The following is a 22,704-nucleotide window of genomic DNA, read 5'->3' as shown; positions in this document are numbered from 1 at the left end:
GGAGGGGAAGACAGAAAGTGTGTGGAGGCACAAATAAGATATTGACTATGAGATGCTGATTGCTTTATTGTATATGTATTTAATTTTTCATAGTAAAAATTTAAAAATAAATAAAATTTTAATAATTAAATAAGGTGGAATAAAAAAAAAAAGGAGTGAGGAGATAGCTCTCTCTGCTTCTGTCATTTTGCCATGTGATACCCTGCATAGCTGTAGCATTAACACCACAAAAAGGACCTCACTTGATGTGTTCCCTGAATTTTGGACATCTCAGCCTCCAAATCTGTAAGAAATAAATTGTATTTACTTATACATTATTTTCAAGTATTTGGTTATATACAACAGAAATGGACTAATACAATGAGGTATAGATTCATAAGTAAGTGGTTATCAATGAGAAAAGTGTTTCATGTTTTTCCTTCTAATAAATTATTCACACTCTTATTTGGCAATTAGACAATTCTTCTTATAGGAGAATCACTAGATTGTGACATGCAAGAAATTCTAGAGGTAGAAGTAAAAAATTTGTCTTGCTTTTCGACAAAATTTACAACTGAAGAGAGGTGAAATGTAAAAAACAAGATCAAAGGAAATGGAAAAGTAAATTGCTGTTTTATTTTCCCAAATCCACTCATTTAGAGGTCTGACTTGAACTGAGTGATTGGCAGTCTAGGTTTATTAAATCAGAAGTTCTTAAATAACAATTTCATTAAGACTTCCTATTGTACCACATAGTCAGAATATTCAATTTTACATATATCCAATATTACATTAGCTGTTTTATGGAAGTGACACACACTTCCACACACACACACACACATACACATTGGCTCTTCAAAAAGTTCATGGAAAATGCATACTATGAAAAAACTATGCATGGATTTCAAAAATTTTTGCACCAAAATATACTAACTTGTAACATGTCTGAACAGGATCTAGTGTGAAGCACTAAGAAGAATAAGACATTAGTTTGAAAACAACCCCTATCAGAGCAACATGAATTCTGCTAAAATTGAAGCAAGAACAAACATCAAATTTATGGTGAAGTTTGGATGGTGAATGGTGAAATCATCTATGCTTTATGAAAAGTTTACAGGCACAATGCCCCAAAGAAATCAGGAGTTTACAAATGACTAACTCATTGTAAGATAGAATGAGACAGTGTTGTGAATCTTGTCTGTGCCCTAATTGAAGAGGACCAACAATTAACAGCAGAAAAAATAGCCAACACCACTCATATCTCAATTGGTTCAGCTTACACAATTCTGACTAAAAAGCTACAGGAAAGCAAACTTTATGCTCGATGGGTGCCAAAACTGTTGCACTCAGGTCAGCTTTCAATGGAACTTTTAAACAAGTGGGATCAAGATGCAGAAGCATTTCTTTGAAGAATTGTAATAGGAGATTTTACAAGTACAATCCAGAAGACAAAGCACAATCAAAGCAATGGCTACCAGGAGGTGGAAGTGGTCCAGTCAAAGCAAAAGCAAACTGGCCAAGAGGAAAGGTCATGGCAACAGCTTTTTAGGATGCTCAAGGCATTTGTCTTGTTGACTTTCTGGAGGGCCAAAGAATGATAACATCTGCTTATTATAAGAGAGTTTTGAGAAAGCCAAAGCTTTAGCAGAAAAGTACCCAGGAAAGATTCACCAGAGTCCTTCTCCACCATGACAATGCTTCTGCTCATTCCTCTCATCAAACAAGGACAATTTCAGAAGAGTTTTGATGTGAAATCTATAAGTATTCACCTTCCAGTTCTGCTTTGGCTCCTTCCTACTTCTTTTTGTTTCCTAATCATAAGAAAACTTTAAAGAGCACCAAATTTTCTTCAGTTAATAATGTAATAAAAATTTAACCATTGACATGGTTAAATTCCTAGGATCCTCAGTTACTTAGGGATGGACTAACTGGCTGTTATCATCACTTACAAAACTTTCCTGAACTTGATGGAGCTTAAGCTGAGAAATAAAGCTTGTATTTTTTAAAAATCTTTTCATTCTATTTTTCTACAAGCTCTTTGATGTCCCCTTATATAAACTTTCATTTATGAGACTTTATAAAGCACATTAATATACATTAGCTTGCTTACTTCGTATTTGATCTTCACACCAACCCTGTCAGTCATGGCAAATGTATTTAAACTTCTATTACAGTTTACTCAGAAAGTTTAGGTGATTTAAGTGAGATAATTAGTTAGTAAGCTGCAGAGCAGGGAATAGAACCTAAAATTGTGACAACTTCAATGCTCATTTTTTCTACATTACATTAACCTTTCTTCTTATATATCTAAGATTTCTTCTGTAGTATTTCAATTGCAGTTATAGATACAGCATTTACATTTTAGAAAGAAATGTTAAATGTACACAATTAGTGTACTAGTGTTATGATTTGAATGTTTGTTTCCCCTCCAAAATTTATATTGAAATTCCATCCCCAATGCAACAGTACTAAGGGGAGGGGGGACCTTTGGGAAATGATGGTCATGAAGGATCCTCATGAATGGGATCAACACCCTTATAAAAGGGCTCAAGGTTAAAGGGAGCACGCTCTTGCCATTCTGCTCTTCCACCATGTGAGAACACTGCATTCATTCTTTTTTCACCTTTCCACATTCCTTTTGTCATGTAATGACACTTAGATGGCATCTTCTATGAGTATTGGGCCTTCACTAGGCACTGAACCTACCAGTGCCTGATATTGGACTTCTCACTCTCTGGAACTTAAGAAATAAATTTCTGTTATTTATAAATTACTCAGTCTCAAGTATTTTGTTCTAGCAGCACAAATTGACTAAGACACTCCTCTATCTCAATATCGTAAAACTCATACAACCTTTTCTTGCCCAGAAGTATTTATGCACTTTTAGTTTCCCATTTTTTCAATCTTTTGCTTTCCTTCTATGTACTCACTGTGAGCATCTTTCCTAAAGTCAAGGGATTATATACAGCTGGAACTAGCTAGGCTTCTTTTGTTCTTCCACTTTCTGCCATATGAGTACACAGCAGTAAGGTGCCATCTTGGAAGCAGAGAGCATCCCTCACTGGACACCAAACCTGCCACCATCTTGATCTTGAATTCCCCAGCTTCCAAAGTCATGAGAAATAAATCTCTACTATTTATAAACTACCCAGTCTCAGGTATTTTATTATAGTAGCACAAGTTCAGTTCTATTCTTTTTCCAAAACATCTCTCAGACTCTGCTTAGAATTCCCATAATAGTCGTTCTTCTGGGATTGAGGTCAGTTATAATATTAATAAGTTATCTGAAAAAAAGTAACTTAAACCGTTCTCACACAGTAATATTTTAGCAAGGATTAGCTTATTACATCATTACCATTGTTACTTAGCAAGAGCTAGGGAATAGGATAGAGGACCTGGCACTTTTGTTGGATAAAGTATAACATAATCATTAAAAGTGAGGGCTCTGAAAAGAAACACAACACTGAAGAGCATATACAGTATGACTCTACTTTTAGGAAGTTCAAAAACAAGCAAAGCTAATCCATAGTGAGAGATATCAGAGTGTAGCTTACCTTTGGAAGATTATCTACTGAGAGGGAGCAGTAGGGAGGCTTTCCAGGTGGAAATGTTCAGAGTGGTGATTGTCACACAGGTAAATAACATATCAGAATTCATCAAACTATCTATTTAAGAGCTGTACACTATACCGTATGGAAGTGATACATTGGTTTTAAAAACTTGGGTTTTCTTTAAAGTGAAAGGTCTGAAGTCAGGAAGATCTGACCAACCCAGAGTTTGCCATTTATAAGTATTATGGTCCAACACATGTTACTTAACCTCTCTAAGTCAGAGAAATCTCATCTGGAATACGGGGATGGTAACAATATCTACCTCATGGGGTTGTTACTTGGATTAAGAGAACTGGCACACTTAGTACCCAATAAGTTTAGCCATCGTGATTATCATTACCATTACTACTATTGTTATAAAGGGGAGGATGAAAAAAGTAGGAGACAAAAGAGAGAAGCTAGATTGCACATATAAGACAGGATTAAATGGGATATCATAAAAGGGGCATCTTGTAAGCTTGTGGGGAGAATGAAAACATGGTGCCTGAAGCTTGGGAATAGCATCAGTATAACCTCATGGTTAAAAGTGCAGGTTCTTTTTTTTTTTAATATCTTTTTAAAAAAAATTATTTTATTATTGAATCAAAATTGGTTATACATATTTTGGGGGTTGAACACTGAGATACGTTGATCAAATCAATATTACTAGCATATATATTGTTACAAATCGTAATTATTCTTTATGCCCCTTGTCCAACCTCGCCCCTTCCCCCATTACCTCCCCCTCCCCCCTCTAATTGGCCTAGATTTCTTCTCTCCTTCTGAAAGAATAATGGTTACTCTAGTACTTTGTTGCCTAGATGATCTGTCCAATGCTGAGAGGTGTGATCAGGTCCCCCAATATTATCATAGAGCAGATGCTTCTTCTGTCACTCTGAAATGGGCTTTGTGGAGACAGACATCCTCTTCTTTTCTTTAACTCTGCTGGTGACTCTCCTTGTATCAATGCACTCCAGTGGTTGGTGGACCATCTGCATGGTGTTTGTGGCGTCTAGCTGCTTTCGCAGCAGCCACGGTCATTGTGGTGGCTGTGGTGCGCTACCCACATGGAGGTGATGTTTTTGGCATGTTCCTTGGCGCTGGCAGTGTTCCTGGTTGTGGGGTGTGTCTGGTCCCCTTCTCCATGCCTCTGGTCCCTGGGCGGGCCCTGAGGTGCTGGCATGGTGTGCCTGGTTGTAGGAGGGGAGTCTGGTCCCCTTCTCCATACCCTGGGTCCCTAGGCAAGCCCCAAGGTGCTGGCGCAGTGTTCCTGGTTGTGGGAGGGGGTCTGGTCTCTGGCTCTAAGCCTCCAGTTCCCAGGCAGGACCCAAGGTGCGGGTGGTGTGCCTGGGCTGGAACTAATTTTTTGTCCTTTGCTTACTTCTATAATAGGGGAACTTCCCGTGGGAACAAGTACTTGAGCTATGTTGTTGAGTTAAATTGCTGCTTTGCTGTTGTTTCTGTAGGGAAGGCTTTTTGTACAGCTCAGGGTTTAAGGGTTGACCTTATAGGTACTTCCGGCTCTCCAGAGACCCGGTTGATTGGTGTTGTGTAGAATCTCTGATGTGGGCCTGAGTTTTTTCATCAAACTGCACCCCATGCAATTCTATATTCCCAACCAGTCTCCTCTGAATGGTCCTGTGCTGATTGGGGGTGGATCGGCTGTTCTTGCTGTGCCCCAGTGTTCTCCAGGTGGGCCTGTCTCCCCCACCGCCTGTGCTCCAAACACTTCCCATGGGATGGGCCCTGCGCTGGTCCCTTGTGGATGACTCACCGGCCTCTGAATGGCGCCCTTTTTTCAGTTGTTCTGGTTCTGCGCTCCTGCGCGGGTCCATGGGAACCCTATTAGTGGTCTTGCTGTCCTGGGACCCACCGAGGCTCTCTTCTCCCCTGCCACCTCTAAGTAACTCCATCTGAAGGGCACAGCTGTGGCTTCTGCTGGCTCCTGCTCCATGCGCTCATCAACTCGAGCCTTAAAGCGGCCACGGCCCAAAACACCAAAGCAGTTTTTTCTTTCTCTCATTGTGGTTTCTCCTACCTTCATGAATTCCGTAGGTACCTCCTCCTCTTCCCCTGAGCTCCAGTGGCTCCAGCTTGGCTGGTGTTACATTTTTATAGTTGTAAATTGGTTGATTTGTGGGAGAGAGTGATGTTGGGGACCATCTATTCTGCCATCTTCACCGGAACCATCAAAAGTGCAGGTTCTTGAAGCTAGATTACCTGAATTTGAATCTAGGCTCTGTCACTTACTAAATGTGTATGTGATAAATGGGATTATTGATATCCACTTCATATAGCTTTCGCAAAGAAGATGTTTGGAGTGAGAGGGAATATAATGACTTTGTTTTAGAACTAGTCATTTAAAATACCTGCAGAACATTTACCACTTAGATGAAAAAGCACAGTTTGATTTCTAGTGAGATTTTTAATCTTGGTACACTAATTCTCATCATTAATGTCTCTATTTAAAAGTCATATACTTACAGAAGCCTTCCTAACCTGTCTAAAGTACTGCATTTGTTTCCTAGAGCTTCTATAACAAATTAACACAAAATGGGTGGTTGAAAATAATAGAAACGTACTCTCTCACAGTTCTAGAAGCTAGAAGTACACAGTCAAGGTGTTGGCCACTAGAGCTCAGAGGAGGAGGAATAGAGACCTACCGAGTTCATGAATGCAGTAGAAGTCACAATGAGAGAAAGAAAGGACCGCTCAGACAGTTACAGGTGCCAGCCATTTCAAGGCACATGGAGAAAGAACTGGCAAAAGCTGTGCCCTTTGTATAAAGTTACTTAGAAGCTGCAGGGGAGAGGAGGAGGGACCTACGGAGTTCATGAAGGTAGGAGGTCCCCAGGACAGCTTTGGTGGTCTCCAGGACAGCAAGATCACCAACAGGGTTCTCATGGACCCACATAGGAATGAGGGGACACAGACAACTAAAAAAAGTAGCCACTCAGAGGCCAGTGAGTCATCACAAGGGACAGGTGCATGGTCCATCCCACAGGAAGTGTTTGGAGTACAGGGTTGGGGGAGATGAGCCCACCGGGGGAACATTGGGGCACAGCATGGACAGCTGATCTGCCCTCCATTTAGCACAAGCCCACTCAGTGGAGACTGGTCAGAAATATAGAACTGCAGGGGGTGCAGTTTGCTGAAAAGACACAGGCTCAGACCAGAGTTTCCACACAACCCAGGTGTATCAGTCCTTACAAGACCTGGAAGTGCTGACAAAGTCAACAATTAAAACCTGAGCTGCATAAAAAGCCTTCCCCAGAGAATCAGCAGCAAAGCAGTAATTTAGCTCAAACACAGGTCTCAAATACTGGTTCCCACAGGAAGTTCCCTCATTTTAGAAGTAAGCAAAGGACAACAAATTAGTTCCAGTGCAGAGTTTCAGTGGTGTGAATAGTGAATAATCCAACACAGAACTGAAAGTAAAAACAAAAACCCCACAGATAAGAGACAAAGTTTTGATGTTAACTGGTAAAGGTCTAACACCACCAATGAACACCTATAAAACCTAGAAGGACCAGAAGTCCCTTGGGCTCCCAAGCTGAGGTGTGGGGGAAGGCCAAGGGCCTTAGCCACACCCTCCTGACATCCAGATCCAGCAAAGTGATGACCACCAGGCTGCCACTGGAAGTGCCCCAGGCTCCCAAGCCAGGGTGGTGGGATGTCAAGGGCCTCAGCCACACCCCCCCAACATCTGCATCCAACCCAGCGATGACCACCAGGCCACTACTGGAAGTACCTGAGCGAGGGTGGAGGGAGGCTGAGGGCCTCAGGCATGTCCCCCTGACATCCACATAGAGCCCACCAATGACTACCAGGCTGCTGCTGGAAGCACCCCAGGCTCCCAAGCTGGGGTGGTTTGGGGCCAAGGGCCTCAGCCATGTCCCCCAGACAACTACATCCAGCCCAGCGACAACCACAGAGCTGCTGCTGGAAGCACCCCAGGATCCTGGGTTAGGGGGCTGCCTGAGGTCTTAGTCACATGCCCCCCAGAGTCCACACCCAGCCAAGCCACAACCAAGCTGCTGCCTGAAGTCCCTGGGCTCCCCTGCCAGAATGAGGGGGATGCCATGGGCCTTGACCATACCTTCCCTTTCTTTCCCTCCCACCATATCTCTCTCACCCTCCTCTTCTCTCCCTCCCCCCAACTGCTCTACAACAATGTCTCAGAATGTAAAAAAAATAATAATAATAAATAATAATAATAAATAAATAACTTTAAAAAATAAAATTAAAAAAGGTCAAGGAAAAAGTTCTTGTCTTTTCTAGCTTCTGGCAGTTGCTGGCAATTCTTGGTGTTCTTTGGCTTGTAGATGTATCGCTCCAATCTCTGCCTCCATTTTAATATGGCTTCCTCTCCTGTGTGTCTGTATCTTTAATTCTCTTTTCATAAGAACACCAGTCACTGGATTAGGGCCCACCCAGAGCTCACCATAGCTTAATAGAAAAAAACCACAAACATTCTTCAAGCTCTCTTCACCACAACTTCATTAGGTTTTTATCTTACATTACCACAAGCCTCAGAATATTTCAAAACATCCTTTACCATCTCTGATGGTATATATGCTTCAACTTTCCTTACAGCAACAGGTTTCCATGGACCATATATAATTATTGGCTCACCTTCCTTATCATCTGCCTCCATTGTCAGTTAAAATTTCACTCACATCTAACTACCATTTTCATTTTGAAGCCACTGCCTGTTAATGATATTTTATAAATGTATGACTATTCCTGTACATCTCTATATATTGATGAGGATACTATTATTTTAGTATTAACTAGTACAACTGACTTCTCAATCATCTTAGAATCATGATCTCCTCTTAACTAATTACATCTACAAAGACCCTATTTCCAGTACAGTCACATTCTGAAGTTTTGGGTGGACACGAGTTTTGGGGGGACATTAATCAATCCAATACAAGAAACTTTGGCCAATAAGACCAAAATAAAGTAGTCCCCCAACACACCATAACCATTCTTTATCAAAACCAAATCCCTTTACAGCAGAAATTTATATTTCTTTCACTACTTTATTATTTGCTTCTCCCAACTAGATTCCAGGCTTCCTTAAGGTAGAAATCAATATAGTGTCTGGTATTTAGTTGGAGCTGAAAAAACATTTGATAGAATGAATTAATTGATTTTGAATAGGAGAAATGAAGAAAGAGAATTCGGTATAAAATAAAAAGTGTGCCACTGACCCAGAAAAACAGAGTTTTGGAGTCAGATAAAACTGAGCTTGAAATTATCTCATTCATTTCCTATCCATGAGTAGTTCATTTCCTATCACTTCCCTTAGTTTCTAGGTAAGTCACTTCTCTAGTTTCTTTATCTACAAAGAAGATACTAGGTAAGTCATTAGATAAGTCACTTCTTTTTGTTTCTTTATTACCAAAGTGAAATAATATCTATTTCATAGGATTATTATGAGAATTATATGTACAAATTATGTAAAAGCACCTCACACAGCAGCACCAAATAAATATTAATATTTTCCCCTCAAATAGTATATTCAAAAAAAATTTAAGGATATGTTATAGCACTTTCTCTAATTTCAACCTTCCCATGTTGAAGAAATCTAGTATTCTATTTAATACTTAGTTAAGTTAAAATTTTGCTGATATTTTGCTTTCTCTATGTGCCTAATTGAAAGTCACTTCAAATCAGTAAGTTGCTAAAGGTCTTTCTAAAAACATAATTCAAATAGATTAAATAATACTCATAGATGATTTATACTTCAAATAATATGTATTGCCCATCTTAATTTACACATGACTTTTTGAAACTGGCATAAACCTCACAAGTGGGCATAATGCCCTAAACACAGATGGATGTGAAAGCTCAGGTGCCAGAAATCCAGCATGGCCATATTTCATGTAGAATGTTAAAATTGTGACAGTTCTAGCAATTGATCATTTGTTCCTAGTAATAACTAAATCTATCAGAAATAGAAAACAAATTCTGAAATATATGAATGTTTATTCAGTCTTCAGCAGGAATTTATAAATATTTCATATTCAAATAGTTTTGGTACCCTTTAAAATCTATCAATATGCATCTGATGTAGATAATCTCTTCTTTTTACAGGTAAGCTGGAAAAAACAACCTAAATTGATGTTTTACAATAATAGTTCTGCCTTCTTTTTTCTCCTTTCTAGTTGAAATTTAGCAGGGTCATTCCTAAAATTAATCAGCAGAGTTTCCTAAATAATGTAGTAGTTATATCTGCAATGCTGATGTTCATTTTAGTGCTATTTATAATAGAGAAAAACTGGAAAATGCATAGATGGTCAACAATAGAGGACTGGTTAAATAAACTGTTCTATGTATACAATGGCTAAATTATACTATATTCAAACTATGCTATGCATCCATTCATACTGTGTTGCATGAGAATATTTGAAGAAATGGGAAATGATGATAATATATGTTAAGATAGTGGGTAACAAAATAACAAAATCATGTTTGGTATGATCGCATTTGAAAAACACCTGACCAAGACTGGCATGGAGACTGGAGGGAGCCTGCACTGCTGGGACAAGTTAGGTGAGGGGGTGTTTGTGGTTAGTGCTCCCATTGCAGACACCTGTAATTCAAGTTGCATGGTAACTGTGCAGTCCTCATGGACAGTGAGCCCAGCATGGGGAGCTGCTGGGAGCCCACATGACTACATTTTTCTAAAGGGGAAGTGCACACCAACTACCCCCACCCCCCCCTTTGGTCCCAGGCTGCCACTGTATGTCACCATTTTGGGATTGGAGCCAGGACACAGAGACCTGCTCAACTCTGACGAGCCTGTCAGAGACCCCTCCCAGGTGGAGAGGGTGCAGGGAGTGCACTGGCCCCTCCTAGATGCACACAGTCCTGTGAGTCTCTGGGAAACTTGCCTAGATCCATGACCACCTTCTGCTGGGAACTCAGAGACCAGCCTGACTTGACAAGCCTGCCAGAGCCTCCTACCCTGATAAAGAGGGTGCAGAAAGTGAGCTGGTCCCTCCTGCATGCACCCACCTCTGTGCACCTCCGGTGAACTAGTCTAGGTCCATGCCTACCCTCACCCCTGGGGAACTCAGAGACTTGCCTGACAGCAAGCCCACCTGCCTCAGTGAAGAGGGTTTGGAGAGAACACTGGTCCCTCCTGGATACATGTAGTCCCACAAATCTCTGGGAAATGTGTCTAGATCCACACCCACCTTCCCCTGAGAACTAAGAGACCCACCTGACTCAGCAGCCTGCCCAGTGGAGAGGGTACAGGGAGCGAGCCAACCCCTCCTGGATGCACACTGTCCCACATCCCTGGTAAACTTACCTAGATCCACATACTCCAGTGAGGATGCTCCAGAAATCCTGCCCATCTCACCCAAGGACTCAGAGAAGTGCCCCAGTGCTTCTCCCAGGAGTGTGCTACCTGCTCAGTACCCAGGAAACTCCATCCATGGTAGCAGAGGAACAGCCTATTGCTACAACACCTACTCCAGAAATAGAAGCTCCAATGGTGACCCCAGAAACCTGGTACAGAGTCACTCATCTCAGCTTAGGAAGGACTGCATGCACCAGCACATCCTCAAGGTACTTGAGGCCCTGCTCAGAGCCACAACAACCCTGCCCAGTGTCAACCATCTCAACAAGAAACTTCTGAGGACCCCACCACATAGGACATGAAGGCACCCACAGACAACTCCAAGATTGAATATGGTCAAAGAAGTCATGTGAAAACTACACTACCACATCTACGAAGAACAAAACCTAAAATGCAAAACCCAACTGTTAATATAGAACACTTCTATAGGTAAGAGTTCCCTTCAAAAACTACTCCAAAAATTAGATGTAACTGCACCACCAGATGCCCAGACATCAGTGCAGAGATATGAGAAGCATTAAAAAAACAAACAGAAAAAAAAGAGAGAAACATGACCCCTCCAAAGGAAGACAATAATTCTCCAGTACCAGACCCTAAAAACAGGAAACTGATGAAATGCCTGAAGAGGAATTCCAAACAGTAGTCTTAAGGAAACTCAATGTGATACAAGATAATATAGATAAAAATCACAATGAAGTCAGAAAACAACCCAGAAGCTGAATGAGAAAGTCAACAAAGAGATAGATATCATAAAAAACAACCAAGCAGAAATTCTGGAAGTGAAGAATTCATTCAATGAAATAAAAATTATAACCAAGAGTTTAAGCAACAGGCTAGAACAAGCAGAAAAAAGAATTTCTGAACCAGAAGACAGACTTTCTGAATTAATCCAGTTAGACCAAAAAACAAAAAAGAAACCCCCCCAAAAAAGAACAGAAAGAAAAAATAAAAAACATGAAAAAAATGAAGAAAGCCTACAAGATCTATTAGATAACCTTAAGCATATAAATATCCCTTTTATGGGTATATCAAAAGGGGAAGAGAAAGTAAAGGCATTGAATATTAAATAATGTATTAAATATATATTAAATAAAAGCTGAGAACTTCCAAAGTATTGGGAGAGATATAGTCTCCCACATATAAGAGGCTCAAGATCTCCAGATTCAACCCAAAAAGATCCTCCTGAGACATATTATAGTCAAATTGTCCAAAGCCAAAGAAGAAAGAATTTTAAAAACAGGAAAAGCATCAAGTCATCTGTAAGGGAATTCACATCAGACTAAAATCAAACTTCTCAAGAGATATCCTCCAGTGAAGAGAGAGGAGGATGATATATTCAAAGTGCTAAAAGAAAAAACCGCCAGCCCCAAATACTACAACCAGCGAGGATATCCTTCAGAAATGGAGAAATAGTGTCTTTCCTAGAAAACAAAAACTGAGGGATTCCACCAGCACAATACTTGTCCTACAAGAAATTCTCAAGGGAGTCCAACATCTGGAATCATAAGAGCAATAACTACCATCATAAATACATAAGAAAGAATAAAATCCACTAGTATAGCAGATATGCAAATGAGAAAGAGAAAGAAACTAACAATCATTAAAAAGTTAATAAAATGGCACGAGTAAGGCAATTCTTTTCAATAACAACCACGAATGTATGTGGATTAAATTCCCCACTTAAAAGATATAGATTGGCTTAATGGATTAAAAAAAAATAGATCCACTTATTGCTACCTTCAAAAAACTCACTTCACTGGTAAAGACACACATAGATTAATAGTGAAGGGATGAAAAAAGATATTCCAAGCAAATGGAAACCAAAAGAGCAAGAGTTATGTACATCAGAAAAAACAGACATAAAACCAAAAGCTATAAAAAGAGACAAAGAAGGACATTATATAATGATAAAGGGATCAATGCAGCAAGGAGATATAACAATAATAAATATATATGCACCCAACATCAGACTATCCAGATATATACAGCAAATGTTATTGAAAATAAAGGGAGAGATAGACTCCAAAACAATAATATTTGGACACCTCAACATCCCTCTCTCAGCACTGGCCAAATTATCTAGACAAAAAATTAACAGAGAAATACTGGATAAAAACTGCACTTTAGACCAAATGGACCTGACAGACATTTACAGAACATTTCATCCAACAACTGCAGAACATTTATTCTTCTAATCAGCACATGGATCATTCTCCAGGATATGCCACATGTTAGTCCGCAAATTAAGTCTCAACACTTTTAAAAAGACTGAAATCATATGGAGTATTTTTTCGGATGAGAATAGAATAAAATGAGAAATTAACAACAAACAAAACTCCAGAAACCATATAACCTCATGGAAATTAAAACAACATACTCCTGAGCAACCAATGGATCAAAGAAGAAATAAAGGAGAAAATCAAAAAAATCCTTAAAACAAATGAAAATATAAGCATCACACATCAAAACCTATGGGATACTGCACAAGCAGTACTAAGAGGGAAGATTATTGCAATAAGTGCTTCATTATTACAAGAAAGTCAAAAGATCCCATATAAACACCTCAAGGAACTAGAAAAGCAAGAACAATCAACCCCTATAAAATTAGTATATGGAAAGAAATAAGGATCAGAGCAGAATTAAATGAAATAGAGACCAAAAAAAAAAATGATAAAAAGATTGATAAAACAAAAAGTTGGTTTTTTGCCCCCTCCACCCAGAAGCAGGCAAGAAGTAGAGCACACACAGCGTCCTAGGAAGGAGCTGAGAGTAGTCCCCTCCTCCCAGAAGCAGGCAAGGAGCATGCTAAAAACACCACTTCTACACAGGTGGCCTACCACAGCCACTGCCACAGCCATGGCTGCTACAAAAATGGCTTGACTCCACAGCAGTAGCCATAGCTATTGTGCAGATGGCTTGCCAGACACTCAACTGCATTGACACAAGGAGAGTAACCAGAGGAGACCAGAAAAAGAAGAAAATGCCTCTTTCTTCAAAGCCCACTCCAGCATAATATAAGAAGCAACTGCTCTACCATGCCCCTGCAGTATTTCTGACTTTAGTAATTTCTGTCTTCTCCTTTTTAACTGGTCAGTCTAGATAAAGGTTTGTAAATTTTGTTGATATTTTTAAAGAATCAGCTTTGGTTTTGTTGATTTTCTCTATTGTTTTTTAAATACCCTGTTTCATATATTTCTGTTGCAATCTTTGTTATTTCCTACTTATATTTGATCTTGGTTTAGATTGCTCTTCCTTTTCTATTTTGTTGAGGAAGTTTACATTACTGATTTGAGATTTTTCTTATTTTAAACATAGGTGTTTACAAGTATAAATTTTCCTCTAAGCAGTGCTTGAGCCCTGCATCCTACAAATGTTGATCTGTTGTGCTTTGATTTTTATCTCAAAGTACTCTCTAACTTCCCAGTGATTTTCTTTTTACCCATTGTTTATTTAGGAGAGTGTTGTTTAATATCCACACATTTGTGAAATTTCTAAATTTCCTTCTGTTACTGTGGTCAGAGAACATATTTTCTATGCTCTTAGTCTTTTTAAAATGTATTAAGACTTTTTTTGTGGCCAAAAATAAAAGTTAAAAAAATCTATTTAAAAAAACAAAAAACAAAAATTAAATAAAATAAATGATCTAAATGCAAAAAAAGGTTTTTTTAGAAGTAAAATATAATTGACCAACCATCAGCTAGATTAACCAAGCAAAGAAGAGAGAAGACCCAAATATCAAAAATCAGAAATGAAAAAGGAGACATTACAACTGATTCCACAGAAATACAAAGAATCATTAGACTATTATAAACAACTATATGCCAACAAATTTGAAAATCTAGAGGAAATGGATAATTTCTGGACACATACAAACCACCAAGATTGAAAAAAAAAAACCAAACTGAAAACGTGAACAGACCAATCACAAGCAACAAGACTGAATCCGTAATCAGCAGTCTCCCAGTAAAAAAAAAAAAAAAACACGCAGGAACAGATGGCTTCACTGCTGAATTCTACCAAACTTTTAAAGAAGATTTAATACCAATTCTTGTCAAACTATTCCAAAACAACTGAAACAGAGGGTATGCTCCCAAACTCATTCTATGGGGCCAGCATTACCCTGATACAAAACCAGACGAAGACAACAAAAAAAGAAAATTACAGGTCAATATCCTTGATGAACTTAGATGCAAAAAATTCTCAACAAAGTACTAGCAAACAGAATCCAACAGCACATCAAAAAGATTATACACCATGATCAAGTGGGAAGGATGGTTCAACATATGCAAAGCAATAAATGTGATCCACCACATCAACAGAATAAAGACAAAAACCATATGATCATCTCACTAGATGCAGAAAAAGCATTTTATAAAATTCAACATCACTTCATAATAAAAACTTTCAACAAATTAGATGTAGAAAAAAAGTATCTCAACACAATAAAAGCTATAAATGACAAACCCACAACCAGCATCATACTGAATGGGGAAAAGTTGAAAGCTTTTCCTCTAAGAAAAGGAACAAGACAAGAATGCCTACTCACACCACTCCTATTTAACATAGTAGTGGAAGTTCTAGCGAGGGCAATTAGGCAAGAGAAAGGAATAAAGGGCAACCAAATTGGAAAAGAGGAAGTTAAATTGTTCATTTGCAGATGTTATGATCTCATACCTAGAAAAACCTAAAGACTCTACCAAAAAAACTCTTAGAGGTGGTAAACAAATATTCAGTAAAGATTCAGGATATAAAACCAATATACAAAAGTCAGTAGCATTTCAATACACCAACAATAAATTAGCAGAAAAAGAAATCAAGAAAGCAATTTATTTACAATAGTTACCAAAACAACAACAACAACAAAAAAAAACCCTTCTGGAATAAATTTAATGAAGGAAGTGAAACATCTCTACAATGAAAACTGCAAAACACTGATGAAAGAAATTAAAGAGGACACAAAAAAATGGAAAGACATTCCATGCTCATGGATTCATAGAATTAATGCTGTGAAAAGGCCCATGCTACCCAAAGTGATCTACAGATTCAACACAATCCCTATTGAAATACCAATGACATTCTTCACATAGATAGAAAAAGCAATCCTAACATTCACATGAAACAATAAAAGACCCCAAATAGCCAAAGTAATCCTGAGCAAAAAGAGTAAAGCAGGAGGCATTACACTACCTGAGTTCAAAATACACTATAAAGCTATAGTAATGAAAACAGCATGATACTGGCATAAAAACAGACACTTTGATCAATGGAATAGAATAGAAAACCCAGAAATCAACTCATGTACTTAGAGCCAACTGATCTTTGACAGAGGCACTAAAAATACATACATTGAAGAAAGGACAGCCTCTTCAACAAACGGTGCTGGGAAAACTGGATATGCATGTGTGGAAGAATGAAACTAGCCCCCTATCTCTCACCATATAAAAAAATCAACTCAAAATGGATTAAAGACTTAAATGTAAGACCTGAAACTATAAAACTTCTAGAAGATAACACAGGAGAAATGCTCCAGGATATAGGATTAGGCAAAGATCTTATTAATAAGACCTCAAAAGCACAGGCAACAAAAGCAAAAATAAACAAATGAGATTTTATCAAACTAAAAGATTCTGCACAGCAAAGGAAACAACCAATTGAGTGAAGAGACAACCTACAGAATGGGAAAAAATATTTGCAAACTACACATCCAAAAAGGGGCTAATATCCAGAATACACAAGCAACTCAAACAACTCAATAGCAAAAAACCAAATAATCCAATTAAAAAATGGGTAATGGAGCTGAATAGATATTTCTCAAAAGAAGACATACAAATGGCCAACAGGTATATGAAAAATGCTCAACATTACTAATCATCAGGGAAATGCAAATGAAAACAACATTGAGATATCATCTCACCCCAGTTAGACTGGCTATCTTCAAAAAGCCAGAAAATAACAGACGCTGGTGAGGATGGAGAGAAACCCTTATACATTGTTGATGGGATTAATAAGTTAGTACAGCCATTTTGGAAAACAGTATGGAGGTTTCTCAAACAACTACAGACAGAACTACAATATGACCTAGCACTCCCACTACTGGGTATATATACCCCAAGGAATGGAAGGCACAATGTCAAAGGGATACCTGCACTCCCATGTTTATCACAGCTCTATTTACAATAGCCAAGATACGGAACCAACCTAAATGTTCACTGACAGATAACCAGATAAAGAAAGTGTGGTGTATATACACAATGGATTATTATTCAGCCATAAAAAAGAATGAAATTCTGCCATTCACAGCAACATGGATGATCTTGGAGAAAGTTACTATTATCATTATTTTTTGAAATGGTCAGACTTCTAATTTAATATATTTTATTTTTATTGAAACATGATTGTACATATCTGTGGGGTACCATGTAGAATATCAATACCTGTGTGCAGTATGTGATGCTCAAATCAGGATAATTAGTATATTCAACATTACACAATGTAATCATTTTTTGTGGCCCTTTACCAATTTCTCCCTAACCTCCCACTCCCTTTCCCACCTCTGGATACCTCAGTTCTGTTGGAGAAAATTATGTTAAGTGAAAAGTCAGGCACAGAAAGAGAAATACCACATGTTGTCATTCATAAGCGGGAACTAAAAAGAACAAAAGAAAACAAAACCAAAAAAAGCCCACAACAAATAAATAATAATAATAATATATATCAATATTTGATGGATAGTCTTTAATTCCTTCTAAATATATATGCATATACGCATATCTAAATATATATGCATATACATATATATTTAGAAGGAATGAAGACTATCCAACAAATATCAAGAGTGAAGTTCTGAATGATCTTTACTTTGATTTTCACTTAGCTGTTTTTTCAAACATTTTACCATGAAAGCATATATCACAAAATACTATAAAAATCATATTTCAATCAATGATAAACTGAAGAGATTTGAGGGCTCTTTATTCTCACCACCTCCTCTGCTATAGCTCTGGTCCAGGTCATTACTTCCTTTCACCTGGAATATTGCTATAGTATCCTACCTAGCCTTCCTGCTTCTGTTTCTCACCCCATTTGTCAGATCTTCTTAACAAATCAGATCATGCCACCACTCTATCTCCAAATCCTCCAGTAGCTTGTTATTACACTTAATGTAAAAATCAAACTTACCAAAATAGCTTACAGTAGTGACCTATATGATTGAGACTGTACCCTTCTCCATAGTACTTCTTCCACTCTCACCTCATTACCTCTCTTACCTTGTCTCCTAGTGGGCTTCCACTTGCTTACTCCTTTACAGTCTTATTGGTCTTTATGTTGGACTTCTAACACAGCAGGGCTTTGCATTTGCAGTTCCCTCTGCCTGGAATGGGTTTCCCCAGATATGAAATATCTTGTACTAGTATTCTTTCTTTTTCCAGGTTTCTATTTAGCTATCTTTGCAGCGTGGACTTCTCTTTCATCCTATTTAGTATAAGAATCCTTCACAGCCCCACGTCTAGGCAGACTCCCTCTATTCCTTCTCTGCTTTATCTTTCTCCCTAGTACTTAGCCACATCTAATATACCAAACTTTTACTTATGAATTTTTTTCTATTGCCTTCCTCACTCTCTCTAGAGTTTAAGATCCACAAGGCAGGGATTAGGGTCTGTTTTGCTAACTGAGGTATCACCATCCGTCACATAGTAGATTGCTAGAGAGAGGACAGTATGAGATTTCTTTCAGTGATCCAGCTTCTCAAGGCCAACAGTAAGTTGTAAAATCCAGGAGAGCAATTTAGGAAGGTTGAAACTTAAATTCTGTATTTATAATTTGTTTTACAAAGAATCATCACAGTGAGAATTATAATGATCGTTTATGAATTTCAACCACTAGTTAATTAGGTAGTCAACCTAAAAATCCAAACCAAAAGTTTTAAAAATTTAAGTTAGTTTGGCTTTCCTAACTGTTATAAAAGTTTTATTTTTTTATTATTCTTATTTTTTTTTAAAAAGATGACCTGTAAGGGGATCTTAACCCTTGATTTGGTGTTTTCAGCACCACACTCTCCCAAGTGAGCCACGGGCCGGCCCTGTTATAAAAGTTTTAAGGAGAGAAAGGTTATTAAATCTTTTATTATAGATTGGGTTGAAAGATTCTTGGTCAAACTCACTTTCCACATTATAAAATTGTATTAAGTAAATAAGCTTGATTAAGCACATTGAAATTTAACTGCTGTACTTTTTAGGTTCTGAAGTCATAAGCTTGTCTGACAAATGTGAAATGTGCATTTTCCCCCTACTTATTTGTCTAATGATTATTAACGATCAGGCTAATGAAGCAATTATTTAGCATAATTTTTTATTAATAAGGCCAGAATAATGTTCTACTAAAACTATGATAAATTCAAGCTTATGCCATTCACTTATAGAAAACAAGACATAAGATTGTTTATTAAAATCTCATCCTTTTATCAGAACTGAAAAATAAAATTTTTTCTCTTTAGGAACTCTGAATTTATATTTGTTGTTTAAAAAAATGACAAAAATTATGGTGTAACTAATACTGACCTCAGAATTTTTAACACAGGTATACACTTTTATTTGAATTATGAGAAAATATGCTAGTAATAACTCTTTATAAATACAATACCAAATAATTTTCCAAATAAAACCTTAATAAGCATAGGTACTATTAAGAGCTCTTACAGGAAACAAAATTAGAAGTTCTGTTAGTGTCAGTGATAAATTCCTAGGATTTTCATTATCATCTTTCATTTCTTATACAGATAGCCTGTTTCATGGGCATGCAACCTGTGCAATAGATGGGGCTCGATGCTTGGTTGTATTATCACATTAACTACTTGACACCCTTTTTGAAGTAGGGATCACTTGACTTTGAGAAGATCATATATAGAACAAGTATATTTCCATGAAGAATGTGCATAGATAAAGGGAAGGTAGAGTGAGTAGCAATATAGCAGCAAAAAATTGGGGGAAGCTGGAAATCAGTGTACTGCTCAATCTCTCCACTATCTACAGCTGCAAACTTAAAGTTCACATAAAGCTTCAGCTCTGCCTGAAGCTCATGGATCAATGTTGCCATAGCTCAGGTTACTCTGTATCAAGTTAATTCTTCTCCAACTTTCTACAATAATTTTAGTCAAAGCAGTTGGATCCCCAGGCTTTGATAACCTGTGCAGTAACCTATTTCTCTAATATTAGAGTCTATCCTCCCCACCCCCAGTCGTTTCTGGAATTGAAGTATTTCTGCAGTAAGTAAAGTACTCATCAGAAATGAGGACCTAAAGTGAGTAGGGGGAGTGTCAAATATTAATCTGTGAGTTTTTCCTAGAGACATCTTACACATAAATGAATCTTACACACGATCTAGTTTAGGGTGAATCACTGAGGATGTGTGCAGTTAGGTGTAACCAGGAAACATGTTATCTCGGTTATTCAAAGATTAAGTCTATCAGAGAGTAGGGGACTCATGGTTGGTTTAAAAGTACAATAGTCATGTTTTAATGGCCAGAATAGTTCCCTTGCTATATTTAACATTTTGTTCACATTAAAGGTGAAAAATGAAATAGAAGCCTTTTCATTTGCTTCTCTTTTGAATCTTCCGATTGTTAAGATAGAAAGCAAACTGTTTTAATACAGAACTGGGTAATTTGTAAAAAAAAAAAAAATGAAATTTATTGCTTACAGTTTCTGAGGCTGGGAAGTCCAAAGTCCAGGGAACACATCTAGCGAGGGTCTTGGTGGTGGCTACAGTGACCCAGGAGTCTCACATGGCAGAAGATGGCTGAGCAGAGAGGGGCTAACCTCCTCATTCACTCTCCTTTTAAAGCCTCCAGAACCATGCCCATGACCATCATATTTAATCCATTTACTACCACATGGTCCTACAATCTAATCACCACCCTAACCTTTCAATTACCATAAAAGGATTTCCCACCCTCCCAGCAGTCACAGGGAGGGCCAAGTTTCTGATACATAAAACTTGAGGGACACAATTCAAGCTTCAATGAGTATGGGGGGACATTCAATCCACTATAGTGTCAATATAAAACAAAAACATTCTGTGCTTAAACTTTGTTTCTATCTAATACTCCTTATGATCAACTTTTTATATCTAAAAGCCTGTGACTGACACATTAGCTACACAATTTTTCAGGTAATAGAACCCCAACCACTATAGAGAAAGGAGGAATGGTGGAAAGCCTGACTCGTCTTCCCTAGCTCAGAGAGGCACAACAAATAAACATTTTCAAACTGAGAGACTTCAATTTAAGTATATATAATTTTAAGTACTATAATATAGATATCTACAGATAAATTTATAGTATAAACTATAAATAACTATCGGCAACTTTGAGTTATACAAGTATAGTGGAACAATTACTTTGTGAAAAAATCATTATGCTAACTGATAAGGACTCGATCTTTGTCCTTAGAAAATGTATGATCTATTTTTGGAAGCTAAAACAAACACAAGACAGCACATACAAGTGTCTAATAAGTAATACAGAAAATAAATTCAGAAGAGGGAGGGAGACTTTGTAGACTGGGCTTGAAGGGAAGGATTTTATGGAAAAAAACAAACTTAGTTGCTAGCAAATCAAACACATTACTTTCATGTTAGTAAAAGAATACAAAGTATTTAAGTTTATGAAACATTTATGATCTTTTCAATAAAAGATACTGTATCTAAAGTTGCAAAAAGTTACCTGTTATTTGAAACTGATTTAAAAATTAAAACAAAAAGCAATTTGAAAATGGAAAGGAAATACAGTTATTATATCTAAATGGCTGGTTGTAACTGTGTAGTTACCTTTTTAGAAAGTCATACCTTAGAAACATAAAGATTAGAAGATTTTACTTAACTCTGCAGAATAATAAATTTTATATGTAGACTAATAAGGGTTGACTTTAAACAAATTTATAATAAAGTTAGCAATACTTGGAAGACAGATGGAATAAAGCAAAAAAAAAAAAAGATGAAACAATCAAAATTACTGAATGAACTCACAAAAACCTATTTTTTAAAACCATGCATACCAACAAATCACCATGCTTGTTAGTCCTACACTCAATTTATAGCATGAGGTGAATAATCAACCAATGTTTTAGTCCGTTTACCCTGAGACTGGGTAATTTATAAAGGAAAGAGGTTTATTTGGCTTACGATTCTGGGACAGCTGCCTCTGGCATGGGCCTCAGACTGCTTCTACTCGTGGCAGAAAGTGGGAGGCAGCCGGTGGGTACAAGTAGATCACATGGCAACAGGAAGCAAGAGAGAGGAAGCAAGAGAGAGGAAGCAAGAGAGAGAGAGAAGGTGCCCGGGTCTTTTTAAGCAACGAGCTCTCACGGGAACTAATAGAGCAAGAACTCACTCATCAATCCCCCCGACCCCAGGAAGAGCATTAATCCATTCATGAGGGATCTGCCCCCATGACTCAATCAGTTTCCAACACTGCCACATTGGAGATCAAATTTCCACATGAGTTTTGGAGGGGACAACACATCCAAACTCCATCAACCATGTTTCCCAATTTATTTTAAATTATTATTTTGGATTCCTAATATAACTTCAAGAACCCCATTACCTTTTAACAAGAAAGAAAGGATATAGTATATTTTCTGTGTGATTTGTACATGTCAGTATATAAAAATATATGTTCCTAATCATAACAGTTATCTTTAGTGCCTTTAAAAATGGTAACTCTTCATAATTTCAGATGGCAAAAATTTAAAATCATATATA

This window comes from Cynocephalus volans, chromosome 12, assembly GCF_027409185.1.
Source record: "Cynocephalus volans isolate mCynVol1 chromosome 12, mCynVol1.pri, whole genome shotgun sequence".
Classification (NCBI taxonomy): Eukaryota; Metazoa; Chordata; class Mammalia; order Dermoptera; family Cynocephalidae; genus Cynocephalus; species Cynocephalus volans.
This window is presented reverse-complemented; position numbering follows the sequence as displayed.